We start from the raw sequence: 16,549 nt of genomic DNA on the forward strand, positions 1-16,549 counted from the left end.
CTACTCTTTCGTCGTCGCGCTGCGCACGGTGCTCTCGCCTCTACCCGAGCTCTAGGGGGCGGGGCTTCCATGGGACCCAACGCGCTTGCGCGGACCGCCCCTGCGAGGCCTTAAAGAGCAGGGCGGGGAGGAGCCCGGTCTCTGTGGAGCTGGACGGTGGCTGGGAAGGGGCAGTTTGTGTGAGGGCAGCCTTAGTATTAGAGGTCCATCGGCTGGACCGAGGCGGGCTGGACGGAGGCGGACAGGACTTTGGGAAGCAGGGGAGGAGTCATGTTGGGTCAGCGGGGAGCTAGGGGTTTGCATAGCTCGTTGGGTGTCAGAGCTGGTGACGTCCGATGCAAGACAGGGAAACTGATACTTAGAAAGGGACAGTCACTACTTTGGGGACACTCAGTTGGAGGTGGTAGGTGTGGTTAATAGAGCCCCAGAGAGGGGCAGAGACCAGCGCAGGGGTCCATAGCACGGTAAAGGCTAAGCCAGTGTTGGAACCTAGGCGTCTGTTTTTAACCCAGCTGGGTCCCAGAAAGGAACACCTGATTTCTCTAAACCTTGGGCAGCTGCAAGAAAAGCCTTGAAAGCGAAAGGAAAGCGTTTTCATTTTTCCAGCAGCTTTTAAGTTAGGAACGTTTGAGGGTGACCCAGTGTTTTCTGAAAATGTCCAATGTCACTTTGATCAGGATCTGGGGCAGTTTTTTAAAAATGCAGATTTTTTTTAATCCCCACCCCCACCTCATCCCTTGAACAGTTCCTTCTTTCTGAGTTGTGATAGGAGTCTTCTCAGTTTGAAGCACCTGATAAGAATTTTAGTTCAATTAAATTGAAATTATCAGTCAAAGCTGTGGGAAATTAACCATGAATAAGACAGAGCCCCTGCTTTCACATGTGATTAACAAGGTTGACAGGTAAACTTTTTCTGGAGAATTGGGGAAGGCTTTGGGGGGGTCTTGAAAGATGAGTAGGAATGTGTAAGCAGGTGAGAGGCAGGAACGGGGACAGCACCAAGTAGGAGGAACAGAAACAGCAAAGGCAAATAACTCTGAATGTGGCTAGTCTTGTTAGAGAGACAATGAGGAGTTTGGTGTAGATACTGAGGAAGGCCTGGGGCTTGGAGCAGGCTTTTAGGAGCTCAGTTTTGGAAAGGGAGACTTGGATGCCAGGTTAAGAAGTTTAGCATTTGTCTGATGAGCAATAGGGAGCTCTTTAAGGATTTTAAGCAAGGGAGATACACGGTGTGTTAGGTGCTGGTGACAGTGTGGCATATTGTTTGTAAGGCCAAAGAGAGAGCTCAGGGAGTTAAGGTGTGAGATGATAAAACAGTCTGAGGAGATGGAAAGAAGGGGACAGATTAAAGAGACAGTAGGGAGAATTATAACTGATTATAAATTACTGGCCCAATCCAGGGAACAGAATATTTCTACTTCCTTAAATAAAGTGTGTATGTTCTCTATCTACAGGACAGACTGAGCCCTCCAATCTTTTGGGAGGAAGGAAGGGATAGGTGGTGTGGTTATTGCTACAATAGTGTTTCCATGATGTCTCTCCTTTGCTTTTGTACCTAAGGGATAGTCTGAAGCAACAGGCTATAATAGGCCTCAGGTGCCAGGAACAAGGGGTTAACAAGGAACAAAAGAAGTTACCAAGTGTTGACAAGGAACAAAGAACAAGGGGTTAACAAGGAACAAAGGAAACTTTCTAGTGCGGCTTAAAATCAAAAATCATAACCCAGGGTTCTCTGTGCAGGTTCCCCTCTTCCAAGATGGGTGCCAAATGACGTGTATCAGGTGCCTATTGATGAGATTTGGGGAGGATCCCAGACCTTAACAGCCCTTTGGTTGACTCCCCTCACATTGCAGCAGGTAAGATGTCTTTATCCCCATTTTGCAGATGTGGCAGCTGAGCCTCAGAAGTAAAATTACTTGTTCAAGGGGACCCAGTTTGTGATGGGACTGAGAGTGAGGGGCTCTTGGCCAAGGGTCTTTCCAATGAGGCTTTACCTTTCCTGCTCTCTCTACCTACATGCTTTCCCCCTAAATTTTGGCATAAATGGCTCCTTGTCTTTGAGTTGTCTCCTCCTCAGGTGACATCCCCAGATCACTCTGTATCACAGTCTACTATGTGTTTTCTTCATAGCACTTAGTATCTGAAATTGTAAACTTTACTTGTCTGTTTCCTTCCACTGAAATGTGAGCTCCATGAAAACAGACATGTCTTGTTCACTACTTTACTCCCAGCACCTGGAATAGTAGATAGTCAATCACATTTACTGAATGATGGAAATAAGCTGAGGAGGGAGGAAACCTCCCTTAGGTGAAAGCTTAGGATGCTTCAGGTACTTCTCATAAACCACCTCATTTGATCCCCTCGCAGCCTGTTAAGGCGGGTACTGAACCTCCATTGGGTGGGTAACAAAACGTGCTAAGTGAGGTCAAGTCTGGTTTCGAGGCTATAGACTCCTTTGAGAATCTCCATTAGACACAGACTTTTTGGAAACCATGTGGAGAAATTCAGAGACCTCTTTGGGGTCACTCAGGGATCCCAGATCAAGGAACCCAGGATTAGGGAGCTTGCCTAGCGTCTTTCTGGCCTGAAGCGTTTGCTAGTTTCTCACTCCGTGGCAACGATAGACTCCCTTTAGTGGACTGCTAGGAACTTGCTAAAGATTCTGAAGCAGAGGGGGTTTATGATACACTGAGCGTTTGATGTCTCTGACCTGGGTTCAAATTTGGACTCCACAAACTAGCAGTGTGAGTATGAGCAAGGCTTCTCACCTCTCCGAATCCCACTTGCCTCACTTTCAAAATGGAATCTGGTTTTTTTCCCCTAACAATAACTAATCTTTATTGATCTGCTCATTAAGTGCCAGGTACTTAGCTAATGGCTTGATAGTTGTTGTTACCTAGCTTTTCACCAAACCCTACACCTGGGAACTTGGAGGCTTGACAAGATATCCTGAATGAGATGCCCTGACTTGCCAGAGATCATGCAGCTTCACACTGAGCCATTGTGCTTCCACACATCTTGGGATGGGCCGTTAGCTCAGGCTTCCCAAAGCTGACTTCTGAATCCACTGCAAACTATATTCTTAGGATTTAGGGGAGCATTTGAGTCTGAGTTAGGTTAAAAAAGACAAGGAGGGCTGCACTGCAGTGTGAATGGAGGCCAATCTTTTAACTTTGTATGTCGCCTTTCCCCCTGTGAGGGCCTCACGTGAAGCCTAGACTGGGCCTCTTGTCCCAGGGTCTGCATTTTTGTGCACGTGGCTGCCGTCTCTTTTTAGCAATGACATCACTCCGCCTGGAATTATGAGGCTGTCTCCCCACCTGGCTGGGGGCTACTGCTGGGCCATTCAGAGTGGAATTCCTCTGTCTTCCAGACCCGAGCACAGTCCTGGCCCAGCAGTGCTGCTCAGGAAATGCCTTTGGAATCAAAGCGAGGACTCTCCCATGTGTTGAGGATTTACTGTGTGCCAGGCCTGTCCTGGACACTTTATATGTGTTATCTCATTTACACACCCCAGTAATCCTGAGAGGGGGGAGTTACTGTTCTATTTTACTGAGAAGAAATAGGCTCAGTTGGGCTTTGCCTTAGGTCCACTTGCGGTAATTGATAGCACCAGGACCAATGCCAGGGCCTGTGCTCGCATCATGCATGATGAACTCTTGAAGCTGTGGGCCGATAAAGGGTAGACACACTTCTCAGTGCCTAGGATCCTCAGAGGTTTTATACTGACAAATCTTCTAATCCAGCTCTCATTTCATCTGTGAGGAAGCAGAAGCCCAGAAAGATTATTCACTTACAGCTCCTCTTTTCCACTTACTGCTTATCCTTATTCACCACTTTGGGGCAAGATGGGATCCAATTTCACTCACCATTATACCACCCAGGTAGCCCAGTGCCTAGTCCAGGTTGACACTCAGTAAATGCTTTTAAATTTTATTTATTATGAAAACATTGAGAAAAGTATGAAGATTAATGTAATAGAGACATATACTCACCACCCAGCTTGTGAAATAAAACACTGCTGATAGAGCTGAAGGTCCTTTTGTACCGCTCTACAGCTGCACCCCGTGCTGCACCCCCCCAGGTAAATGTTCTCCTGAATTTGTTGTTTATTCTATGCAATTTTTATTGAGATACAATGCATATACTATAAAATTCAACCTTTTTAAGTATACGATTTAGTGGTTTTTAGTATATTCATAAGATTGTGCAACCATCAGTACTGTGTAATTCCAGAACATTTTCATCACCCCCCCCAAAAAAAAACCCCATACTCATTATCAGCCACTCCCCCATTCCTCCCTCTCTCCAGCCCCTGACAACCAGTAATCTGCTTTCTGTCTCTCTGGATTTGCTTTTCTGGACATTTAATATGAATAGAATCCTCTATGTGGCCTTTTGTGTCTGGCTTCTTTCACTTACCATGTTTTCAAGGTTCTTCCATGTTGTAGCATGGATCAATATTTCATTCCTCTTTATGCCTGAATGGTGTTCCGTTTTGTAGGTACGCCACATTTTGTTCATTTATCAGTTGGTGGACATCTGGGTTGTTCTATTTTCTGCTATTATAAATAATGCTGCTATAAACAAGTTCTTGTGTGGATGTATGTTTTCAGTTCTCTCAGATATATACGTAAGAATGGACTTGTTGGGTCATATGGTAACTCTGTTTAGCTTTTTGAGGAACTTCCAGACTGTTTTCAAAAGTGGCTGCACTATTTTGCATTCCCACCAGCAATGTATGAGGTATGAGAGTTCCAATTTTTTACATCCTCACCTACCCTTGTTTGTTTGATGACCATCCTAATGGCTGGGAAGTGGTATCTCATTGAGGTTTCAGTTTGCATTTCTCTAATGACTAATGATGTTGAACATGTTTTCATGTGCTTGTTGGTCATTTGTATATCTCCTTTGGAGAAATGTCTATTAAAATCTTTTGCCCATTTTAAAATTGGGTTGTCTTTTTATTGTTGAGTTATAAGAATTCTTTATATATTCTGGATACCAGACCTTATCAGATACATGATTTACAAATAGTTTCTCCCATTCTGTGGGATGTCTTTTGGTTTCTTGATAGTGTCTTTTGAACCACAGATGTTTTTAATTTTGATGAAATCCAATTCATGTGTTTTTTCTTTGGTTGCTTATGTTTAGAGTGTTATATCTAAAAAAAACCCATTGCCTAATCCAAAATCATGAAGATTTACACCTATGTCTTCTATGAGCTTTGTAGTTTTTTGCTCTTATGTTTAGGTCTTTCATTAATTTTTAATTAACTTTTGTATATGGTGTGAGTTAGGCCCTATGCATTTTTAGTCCTTTTACTAGGTATATGTTTCTAAACAAATATGATATTTTTTTCCCTGTTTTTTGGACTTTAAATGGTAACATATGTATTCCTGTGCAGCTTGATTTTTCTCATTCAGCCTTAGGTCAGGAGATCTATCCATGTTGATAAGGGTAGCCGGTTCATTTGTTTTCACTGCTTTATAAGTTTCATTGCATAAAAATACCGCATTTCATTGACCATTTCTCCTTCCCCTGGAAACCCGCGATGGGAGCCTTACCCCACGGAGAGACATATAGTCTTGCCCTTCCATCCCCCCAAGACTTTCACCAAAAATGAAGGGAGCTGGAAATAGAGAAGTCAAAAGGGAATTGTATAAGGATGAGAACGGGGTCCCACGGTCTTAGGAGTGATCCTTTCTTGAGGACCTTCTCATGGTCTCTGTGGTATGTATTTCCCTTGTTTATTCTACTGAGTTTGGGGACGATGATAATGAAAATCAAGAGGAAGAGTAGTAAAGTTCGTGTATTGAACACTTATAGACATTGCGCCTTTTCCTTTTTGTGAGTATTATCTCATTCAGTTCCCTGTGGGGTAGGTGCTGCTGTTATTCCTGCTTTATAGATGATGAACAGAGGATCAAAGGGACAGAGTAACCGAGGATTTGCACTCAAGTAGTCCGACTCCAGAACTCTTAAGCACTGTGCTGCATTGTTAGCTTGGCTCAGCTAAACCCAGGAGACCAAAGAAAGGAGAAGCTTGCCCAGGTTTAGTGGGTGAGAAGCAGGAGTCACAATATCCACTGGGCCACAATATCCAGAGGGCAGCAGGGAGCAGAGAGAGAGGCCCCTGGGGAAGATGGTTCTTGAGAGACAAATGTCCCCACCCCAATGGACGTGGCCCATTGGGCAGGTACTCATGGCCACCTCTTCTATGCCAATCCTTTGCTGGCTGCTAAGGCTGCAGAGTAGAATCTAGTCCACAGGGGAGACAGATAATAAATAAGCCAACCTACCAATACATGGAAATAATTGAGATATGTGGTACCAAGGGGGAAGAGATAACATATATAGAGGAGAACTAATTTAGGCAGTGTAATCCAGGGAGGCCTCTTTGAGGAGGTGACATTTGAGCCAAGACTTGACTGACAAGATGGAGGCAGCCATGCCCTAGTTTAGGGAAGGAGTATTCCAAGTAAGGGAATGGCAGAGTCAAAGTCCCCACAGCAGAAAGGAGCTTGGTGTGGTTTCTAAATTCTTGGAGTGAGTGAGAGGATGGAGCTGCCTGAGATGAGGCTGGAGAGCTGGCAGGGCCTCTAGGCCAGGGTCAAAAGATAAGTTTATAGTCTGCAAGTTTAAATAAGGTCCAGCGACTCCATAGAGACTCTCTTCTTGCTTGTCTTTAAGGATTGGGGTCTAGGATACTTGAGAGTGACTGAATCCTAATACAGGTGTCCCCTATTTCTTGAAAGCTTGACTTACACCACCTCACTTTTATAAAAGACCTATGTGAGAACCTGTTTTCACTAACAGAAAGAAATCTGAAGAGGATTTTTGCTTTTATGAAAACAGGCAAAAAGCGAAGATAGTGTTCAGCATTTGTTTCGCAGCGAGCCGATAGAGGCAGCGCCCACCGGGTCAGTGAGAGTGGCCTCACGGAGCTCCTTCCCCAGAACTGCACTCAGCATCTCAGCACAAGCCGCCATAGCTCTGACTGTGTGAGCATCTGTTCATCCATTAGCAAGACTGTCCTAAGGTAATTGCTTCTTTGCTTTATGCCATGTCAGCTTAGGAAAGGTCTCAGGAACGTGGTACTCTCAGAGAGCTGGAGAAACCTGGACCTGGTCTGGGAGAGACGGTAGAGAGGATGGGCAGAGTTCTTAGCATCTGTCCCTAGATGAATGGAACAAGAATTTGGAGGGCATGGGTGGCCTTTGCCCCCCAGGACACAGGTGACAAGATAGCACCTCAAACTGAGGACTGCCCATATATCCTTCAGGAGGGAAGGAGTTAAACAAACTGGTGCATCCAGGGTTTGGAACACTGCTCAGCCATAAAAAGGAAGCGACTCTTGATATAAGCAACAGCTTGTGTTAATCTTCAGGGAAGTGAAAAAAGCCAGTCTTCAAAGATTACATACTGTATGATTTCACCTATATAACATTTTTGAATGGACAGTTTTAGAAATGGAGGACAGATTGTAGGTTGCCTGGGGTTAAGGATGGGAGGGAAGAAGTTATGGTTATACAAGGGAGCACCTTTGTGTTGTTGGAACTGTTCAATATCTTGACTGCGGTGGTAGATCCACAAACATACATGTGATAAAGTTGTATAGAAATTAATACACACATGCACACACACACACACGAGTATATGTAAAACGGAAAATCTGAATGAACTCAAGTGATTGTATCAATGTGAATACAGGGAATCTCTCTGTATTATTTCTTATAAATGCTTGTGACTATACAGTTATCTCAAAAATTTCAATTGAAGAATGAAATTAAAGGCCCAAAGCATTAGGTAGGAAAATAGGGATATTTGTAATAACATTTTCAACCCATTAAAAAAAAAAAAACCTGAAGGCTATGCTCAAGGAGGCCTCTCACCCTTAAGTTAGTAAAGTCCGGATTCGCAGAGAGGTGGGCAGAAAACCCGGGGACGTGGGAGAGCACAGGTTCACCCTGAGCCCCTCAAAATTCTCAGGTAGACCCACTGATCCGAGCTTAACTCTTTGAGCCTCTCTCTGCCCTTCACCTTCCAAGTCGACTGACCATGATCACAAGGGCAGCACCACAATCCCCCTCACCCTCCCACTCTACCTGTAACTGGTCTTTTGAGAAGGGCAGACATTCCTCCCTCATTCTCCACTCCCAAGTTGGGCTAAGCTCCCCTCCCCTGGGAAGCCCTGTTTGATTGTTACTGTCTGTGCCTCCATGCCTGTCTCTGCCAGACAGACTCTTGGACCTTAGGAGCAAGCCTAGAACCAGTCCCAATCTGGAGGGCATCAGAGAGTGTTTGTTGAACTCAGTAAAATGGGAAGCTGACCTAGGCTAAGACAAGCCTGTCCCAATCCTGAGACCAGAGGGAGGGCCTGGGCTGTGGCACAGAATTTGGGGAGTGGGGTGGCTGTGGTCTTAGAAGATCCTGGGACTTTCTTCCCACACGGTAGGCCCACAAGGATGTCTCTTCCAGAATGCTGGCTGTCCAGCACTACCTCAGATTCCATCGCCAGAGTGGCAGACCCAAGGCTTCCCCACCAGACAACCCCAACATACACATCTCCATGGCTCGCATGTTCATGTAGTTGGCCTCTTGCCATGGGCTGAGCACTGTTTCATTTATCTCTCTCAGCAATGTTGTAAGGCAGGTACTCCTTGTATGTGCATTTTGCAGAGAAGGAACCCAAGGCACAGAGAGGTTAAGTAACTTGTTCAGGGTCACTTAGCTTATAAATGACAGAGAAAAGATTTGAAGAGGCAGTCCTAACATGTGCCCAACTTAGTTCCTGCAGGTGCAAAGCTGAGAAAGAAATACTGCACTCAAATGGAGCCAGTGATAATATCAGACATTTGCATAGTGCTTGTCTATGTCAGGCACAGGCTAAGCTCTTTATATACATTATTTCTAACTCTGCACAACAACCCAGTGGAATAAGGTTATGCCCATTTTTATGATGGAATCTACAAGAAGAAAAGTGACCTGCTCAAGGTTACATAGCAAGTAAGGGACGGAGCTGGAGCAGATCTGTTTCTAGAGCCAGAGCTGTCAGACCCTCTTCTGCCATCTCTTCCCCAGATTTCCTTTTTTTAGCTTCCTCCCTCCTCCATACACTGACCCTCCTGTGCCCTCTCGCTGCTGCCGTTTCCGCTCTCCTCCATCCCAGCTCCCCAGACTGGCCCCTGTCAGAGCCCCCCCCCCCCTTTCATTTGTATTCTGAGCATAGTTTGGAGGCTGGGGTTGGGTCAGACTATCTAGACGGTGACCTCTATAGGTCACCCCATACACTAGGGTGCCCTTCAGCCCTTCCTGTTTCCACCCACCTGCCCAGCAAGGGAAGTCTTGGAGGGGCCCAACACTCAGTCCCCTTACCTATCTGCAGTGGTCAGAAGGTGTGTGGTCTGCAGGATGCAGCAGACAGAGTGAGCAGGATGCCCTTACCTGGCAGAGAGGCCAGCAGGCTGGGGGTGGGGACACCACTGGGCCTCGCAGGGCTGGGTGGTTCTGGAAGCTGCTCCGAGTAGCAGCAACTGCTGGCATTATCTAGGTTCTAAGAATAGCTTGGGCTGCAGAGTTGAGGGCTGGGGCCAGGGAAGAGGGCAGGAGCCTTTTTCCACTGCCCCCTCCACCCTGCTGCTTGGCCTAGAAACTGGGGAGCCTTCCTTCTGGCTTACTGTTTGCTCTGGGATGATTTTGCATGGATCCATCTTGTCCACCTTTGGGCTAGAGGAAAGAAGGTGTCCCAGGGACTCAGACTTAGGGCTGAGGGCATTCAGCCATCCCCCAGGGCCTCCCCACTGGCACAGAGTAGGGGCTTGCTTTTTTAAGGATCAATAGGTTGGAAGCAACTCTTATTCATTTAGCAAAATTCAAGGGTATAAAGGGATACACAGGGGAAAAAAAATCAGTCTCTCCCTTTCCTACCCACAAGCCACCTATTCTCCTCTGCGGAGGTGACAGCTCTTACGAGCTTCTTACTACCTTCCAAAGGCGGTCCCTCCATCAGTAAGCACAAAAATACACAACCCTTCTCTGCCCCATTTTCACCTGAGTGATAGCATATCCCATACCTTCTTCTGCTCCTCACTTTTTTCACTTAATGATACATGTTGGAAATAACAGTAATATAACATGAGGGGAACCCACATGTCACATAGTGAGTCTCCACTATGTGCCAGGAACTGTTCTAACCACTTCAGATGATTTAACTCATATAGTGCTCATCAGAATCCTACATGGTAGGTGCTTTGTATAAATATCCATTGTTAACGGGTTCAGTAATTTTCCAAGATTTCATAGCTGCTAATTGGCCAGGATTCAGTCCCAGGCAGTCTGACTTTAGATAATGTGTTCTTTTTATTTGTACATATATATTTTTATTGAAGTATAGTCAGTTTACAACATTGTGTCAATTTCTGGTGTACAGCATAAAGCTTCAGTCATACCTGAACATACATGTATTCATTTTCATATTCTTTTTCACCTTAAGTTACTGAAAGATATTAAATATAGTTCCCTGTGCTCTATAGCATGAACTTGTTTAGATAACATGCTCTTCATCCTTGCTCCATGAGTCTGTCACTGCGTAGCATACCCTTACGCTTCCTAAGGGCCGAGGTAAGAGATGTTCTGGATGTCAAACACTTGCTGTGGCCAGGCTCAGGCTGGGATGCAGTAAAAATAAGGAAGACGAGGTCTCTGCCCTCGTGGAACTGGCAGCTCAGTGCCCATGATTGTCTTGTCAACCAAGGTAGGAGGAGGGAACCCACATTTCACTTACACTCACAGGCCCACACACAGCGTGCTGTTCCTATTCACCCTGTGCCCTGATCGCTGGTCCTTTTCTTACAGCCTCTGAGCTGCAAGGCCTTAGAGCCCAGAGCTAGAAGTAGAAACATGGAGGTCCACACAGAAGTAGGCACTTACAAGAGATCACGGTGTGGCCCTCGTGAGCCTCATCCCCTGCCCCCTGGGATCCATTTCTGCAGGGCTGGTGGGGGTGTCTTTAATCCAGGGCCCAACCATTGTTTGAAGTTCGGAACAATTGAAGGGCAAGGGAGCTATAGATAGATCCACAGCTGCTGTCACCTGTTCCAGCCTGGGCACTGGGCCTGAGCATTGTCTACGTGGGGGTACTCTACCCCCATGAATGAGGGCCCCCTGTGGAGTGGGAGGTTGGTCCAGCCCAGCTCTGCTCCAGAGAGATTGAGTCAGAGGCCAGGACAGAGAAACGCAGCATCTCGGAAGGCAGAGAGAGACAGTAACACAGAAAGGCCAAGACCCTTGAGAGATACAAGAGGCTCCCACCAAATGCCAGAAACAGACTGGTTGGGGCTCCGGGTGGGCCACACGTGCACATCTCTCTCTGGGGCAGCCACATCCCAGATTCTTCTGAGGCAGTTGAAGGTGATTTGGGGAGTGCTCTGGGAGACCCTTGGGGCCTTTGAAAGGAGAAGTTGTGCTGCCAGGTCTGGTCATAGCTTTACGTCACTGTGTGACCTAGGGCAGGGACCTGCTTCTTCCCGTGTGCCTCAGTTTCCCCAACTGTTCAATGAGAGAGTTGGTTTGCGTGATCTCTGTCATCCTCTGATGCCCATCAGGACACTTTTCCTCATGTGTCTAACCTCTCTCCCTCTTGCTGCAGAGGAAACCACGCTCCCCTCCTTTGTCCTTCGTGAGAATGGGGGACAGCTGCTCCCCTACCCCTTCCCCCCAGTAACCTTTCAGCCATAAATCCATGCTGAGGCATCTCTCCACCGGATAAACAGCCCTGATGCCTTTTGGCTGCCCTCATCCTATTTTCTGCTTGAAGCATCAGAGCCAGGGCCCACTTGGGCCCTCTGCAGCTGCCCAGGGCCCCAGGAGGGGGACCAGCTTTGAACAAGCATGGCCCCACCACCCCCGGGGTGCCAGGGTGGATGGCCCCTCTTTGGGCCTCACCACCTCGCATTTGGACCCTTATGGCAGCCGCCTCCTAAGTACGTCTTCCTGCCACCGGTCTCACCCCTGCAGTCCATCCTCCACACCAGCTGCCGCGGGGATCTTGTGAGCACATAAATCTGACCACACGGTCAAATGCCCTTGCTCAGAGCTCTTTGATGAAAAAAATAAAATAAAAATGCCTTTGATGGCTCCCCAACTCCTGCAGGATAAAGCACTGAATGCTAATCTGGCTTTTGAAGCCCTTCACAATCCAGGCCCAACTGCTCTGTCCAGCCTTACCTCCCTTATGCCCCCTGTGGCCCAGCCTCAGCCTGTGTGGCTGGCTGCTCTGGCCTTGGAGTTTGGGTTCGTGCCCTCTGTCCCCTCTCCTCTACCATCAGTGCCTCTCCTGCCCGGGGCCCTGCTCTCCCTGGACGGCCACAGCCTCTGCACTGCTTTACCCGTGGGATCTCTTGCCCCTTCCAGTCCATTCTCAATATGGCAGCCAATATGGTGCTTATTAAACTTCAGACCACTTACTCTCCTGCTCTGACAGCTTCCCCTCCCACTTGCAATAAAGTCCTAAGACTCCCAGTGCCCCAGCCCCTACCTACCTGTCTAACCTCCCCTTGTAAAACTCTTCCCTCATTCCCACCCCTATGGCACAAGCATTGTAACGGAGCCTCAGATGCACGACGCTATTTTCTGCCTTTTGTATTTACTGTTTCCTCCTGATTGGAATCTTCCCCTGGCTCTTCACCTGGCCAGCTTCCTCTTACCCTTTAGGTCTTGCCTTAAATGTCACCTCCTTAGAGAGGCTGTCCCCGACCAACCTGAATAGAGCTACACTCCCGTTACCCTCCACAGTATTACTCTGGTGCTATCCTAGGACGTGCCCCAATCTTTTATCCTTCAAACTTCTCCATTCTGACATCTTCCTTGAGTGTCATTCCTTTCCTGGACACAGAATAGAAGCTGTCAGATGCATATTCAATTGAATTCATGTGTGAATTCAATACCTCCTTACTGTGGTAGCATTTTCAGAGTCCTTCAATGTCTTTATTCAAAGAAGGACTTCCAGACATTGGGGTGCATTGGTGGCAATTTGGGCTGGGGATGGGTCCCAAATTACACCCTCTCTGTCTACCTGCTGGCCCTTGCTTTCTCCGGTGCTCAGCTCCCCCACTGGCACTTTGGGCTAGAAGGGGAGAGGTCAGAGGTACTAGGCCTCTTTTGGGCTTTGCTCCATCAGCTCATTGCTCATGGAAATCTCCAAGTAGCCCCGGCTCAGCAGCCGCGTCCAGGTCTGTCTGCTCCTAAGGTGTAGGCTCTGGAACTCTGGGCAACTGCTGATCTGAGGCCTTTGGTGGAGAGGAATTGGGAACACCTAGACCCTGCTCCTCAGCTTGGCTCCAGCCCCCTCAGACTTCCAATCTCTATCTTTGGCTACTTTACACTCTTCCCTGGATTCTGCGTCTCCCCTCCAACTCTTCCTAGGCCCAAGGTTGCCTGGCCCTGCTGTAGGGGGTGTAGGCTGGAGTGGGCAGACAGTATGTCAGTCTTTTAGGGCAGCGACAGGCCTGTCCAGGGCCACCTGGGTCTGGGGGCCTGGAGACACTGAGGCTAGAAAGCCCAATGCCCAGCCCTCCCTGACAGCCCTTCCCCTGCTGTCAATACCTTCAGTCCCTTGAGATTGTGGTTCTTTGAGCGATTTCCAGAGAGAGTTCCTCCAGCCCAGGAGAGTGGACACACTGCAGGCCAGGCTGCAAGTGACCCTGCTGCCCTCATGCTGGTCCTGCCTGAAGTTGCTTCTCCCTTCCTGGTTTTCACGTGCTGCGGTAGAGAGCCTTCTACCTTGCAGTGGGATCCTGGAGTCTGGCCTGGGCCTTCCTCTCTCCTCATCGGGGTTTCGGTATCCTCAACTAAGCTAAGGGCCTGGACACGATGATTTCTCTTCCGACTCTGATGTTCCTGATTCCTAACACCCTAGCCTTTAATTTAAAAAAAAAAAAAGGAGAAGAAGGAGAAATGTAAAAGATGCAGGAAAGTACTGAGAATAATTAACAAACCATTGTTCACATTTTGTCTTATTTGCTTCAAGTCTTTTTCCCCAGGATTCTAGCACTTCAGGGTTCTAATGGCTCTGGATTCTAACTCCCCAGGATTCTAAATGGAGGTGCATATATGTCTTGTCTCTGTACTTAGAACATTGGGAAGGGAAGGCATGAGGAAAGACTTTGGGGTGTCTATACTGGCTACTCGGGGAGCGGGTTATTGGGATGAGAGGGTAGTTGTTAAGAAACAAAGCATCCAGAGGTCTAAAATCCTGAAATCCCAGAGTCCTAAAGTTGGAGCAGATGCCTGAGGTCATCCAGACCAAAGCCTCGAGCCATGTGCAACCTCTGCTTGACTCTTCCTTGCTTTTGGCTGGCTTGCTTTCTTCCAAGGCACTGACTGGCTCTGAGTGTGAAAAAGTCCTTTTTTGTGTGTGTGTCTCCAAACTCTGCTTCCTGGTAACTGCCCCACTGTTCTGCTCTCAAGGCCACACAAATCCCACAGGCTCCCTCTGCTCCAGGATGGCACTTCAGGTGTTTAGAGTTGGTACCGCAAGTCCTCGCAGATTGTAGCATTCATTGCATCTCTCAGTGCATCTCGGGTTTTCTCATTGCTTTGTCATGTTTGTCTATGAGCTCATCTCAGCAGGAAGCTGTGCCATGGGTAGTAGAAGTGAACTTACAGGGCAGGTCTAGACCCATTTTTTTGGGTTGGTTTCTCAGCCCCAGGTTTGTGTACTGAGGAGGTAATTCTAGAATTCAGACCTGCATTGTATTTGGTATAGCCTAGGCTTGTTAGAAGTTCTGATTCTCCAGACTAATTCTATTGCTTGGGCCTTAGGCACTGCTTTCTGAGCATCTTTGAACAGGGGCAGAGTTTTCCCCAACCCTCTGGGCTCTTAAGCTCAGTTCCTTAGCCTCTGACCCCATATGGAGGTTAAAACTATAAACTATCTATCAAGTTTGATTAATTCTCTTATTTCTTAGATACTTACTGAATTTCTATTATGTGCAAGTACTCTGCAAGGTGCTGGCAATCCAAACCATGCTCTTCCCGTTTAGTAGGAGCTTGGAGGGAGGCAGACAAGAAGCAACCTAAGTTCTAGGAAGAGAATTAAAACAGAATGATGTTCTACAGATATGATGTGGAGAGAAAGAAGAAAAGAATACATAATGTGGGATTCCACTCATATAATTTCAAAAATTAGCCTGTGACATTGTAAGTCAGGATAGTTGGTGAAGCAGTGGTGACTGAAGGAGGGTGTGAGGGGGATGCTGGTCATTTTGGATTCTTGAACAGTGTGCGTTCACTTTGCGGAAAGTCATCAGGCCATACAAGAACATTCACCACAGCCCCGATGGTAATGGCAAAAAGAGAACAATCTAAATGTCCACCCGAAAGAGACCTGTATCATTTTGTAACATGGGGAAATATCTATAGGATAAATTCCTAAAAGGGTCTGGGCGTCTGTAATTTTGATAGATATTGCCAAATTTGGCCATGTAGTTTCAACAAAGTTTTCATGTGACATGCATAGTGTAAAGTGTACACATCTTTTTTTCATTGAGTTATAGTCAGTTTACAATGTATCAATTTCTAGTGTACAATCGTGTATACATCTTAAGCATATGGTGGTTTAGTTTTACAGAGTAAACACACCTGTGTAACCACTGCTCAGCAGATAGAGCATTTCCTGGATTCCAGAAGCTTCTCTTGTGCCTCCTCCCATCATTACTTTCCCTCAAAGGACCACTCTTCCACTTTTATCATCATTTTTGTTACTTTTGCCTGTTTTGAAAATGTATCTTTGAAATTATTTCTATACATTTTATAGACTATATGTATGTTTGGAATTGGTAGCCTATTGGTACAGAGGGTTTCTTTTTATGAGCTCAGCCTGACGTCTGGCTGGAATCCTGGCTCTGGACCTGTAGTTCTTCATGCCCAGTGTTGAAGCTTCCAGGATCCTTTGATTCTCTGACTCTAAAATTCTGTGGCGTCACTGAATGGGGTGACGGACAGGAGAGCCTGGGCAGTATCAGGCTGACTGAGTGCCTGCACCCCCACCTGCTGAGAGGAAGGTGCGGGAGAGGGCTAAGAGTGCAGAGATGGCTTCCTGTGAATCTTGTATGTCAATATGAAGGGGCTCCTAATTGGTCTAAGTTTCTCAATTTGCTTCCTTTTTGGCCAAATCATTCCTTTATGCCTGTGGTCCCAGGTCTGGTTTTCTTCTTGTACGGTGTCCCTAGGGGACCCCCAGGGAGCTGGGGATAGAGATGGGGACAGGGAAAGAGACAGCATCCAGGTACTTGGAGAGGAATGTCTCCCTCTCGCTGCTTCTCTTTTTGACCTGGTCTCTGCCGCTTCTTATCTGTGAGACTTGATCAGTGCTTTCCTTTCCCTGAGCCTCAGTTTCCCTGGATATGTGGAGAAAGCTGAACCAAATTATTCCAGGGGGCATTTTGTGGTTCCCCCTCTCTGAGTCTCCTCAGTCTCCATTTCTGAGAGTGTGGGTCTTTTTCTGGGCTCATCAGACTCCCTGTGACTCAATTTCTCCCTGGGAGCA

The 16,549-nt window shown here is 47.0% G+C and overlaps 2 protein-coding genes across 4 annotated transcripts in view; one reads left to right on the forward strand and one right to left on the reverse strand.

The window, feature by feature from the left end:
• The window catches only part of GSS (glutathione synthetase), a 33,406-nt gene extending 33,327 nt beyond the window's left edge, over positions 1–79 (reverse strand). Inside the window, exon 1 of the mRNA XM_006202620.4 lies at positions 5–79. The gene's annotated coding sequence lies outside the window, so the exon portion shown is untranslated. The remainder of the gene's footprint in view (positions 1–4) is intronic.
• A 76-nt stretch (positions 80–155) lies between these two features.
• The window catches only part of MYH7B (myosin heavy chain 7B), a 40,333-nt gene continuing 23,939 nt past the window's right edge, over positions 156–16,549 (forward strand). The window contains exons 1-3 of one of the 3 annotated variants that reach the window (XM_015237867.3): positions 156–902; positions 1,741–1,856; positions 6,859–7,042. The gene's annotated coding sequence lies outside the window, so the exon portion shown is untranslated. The remainder of the gene's footprint in view (positions 903–1,740; positions 1,857–6,858; positions 7,043–16,549) is intronic. The other 2 variants (XM_072944090.1, XM_072944091.1) reach the window with 2 other exon arrangements.

The sequence above is a fragment of the Vicugna pacos genome, chromosome 19 (genome assembly GCF_048564905.1).
Source record: "Vicugna pacos chromosome 19, VicPac4, whole genome shotgun sequence".
Classification (NCBI taxonomy): domain Eukaryota; kingdom Metazoa; phylum Chordata; class Mammalia; order Artiodactyla; family Camelidae; genus Vicugna; species Vicugna pacos.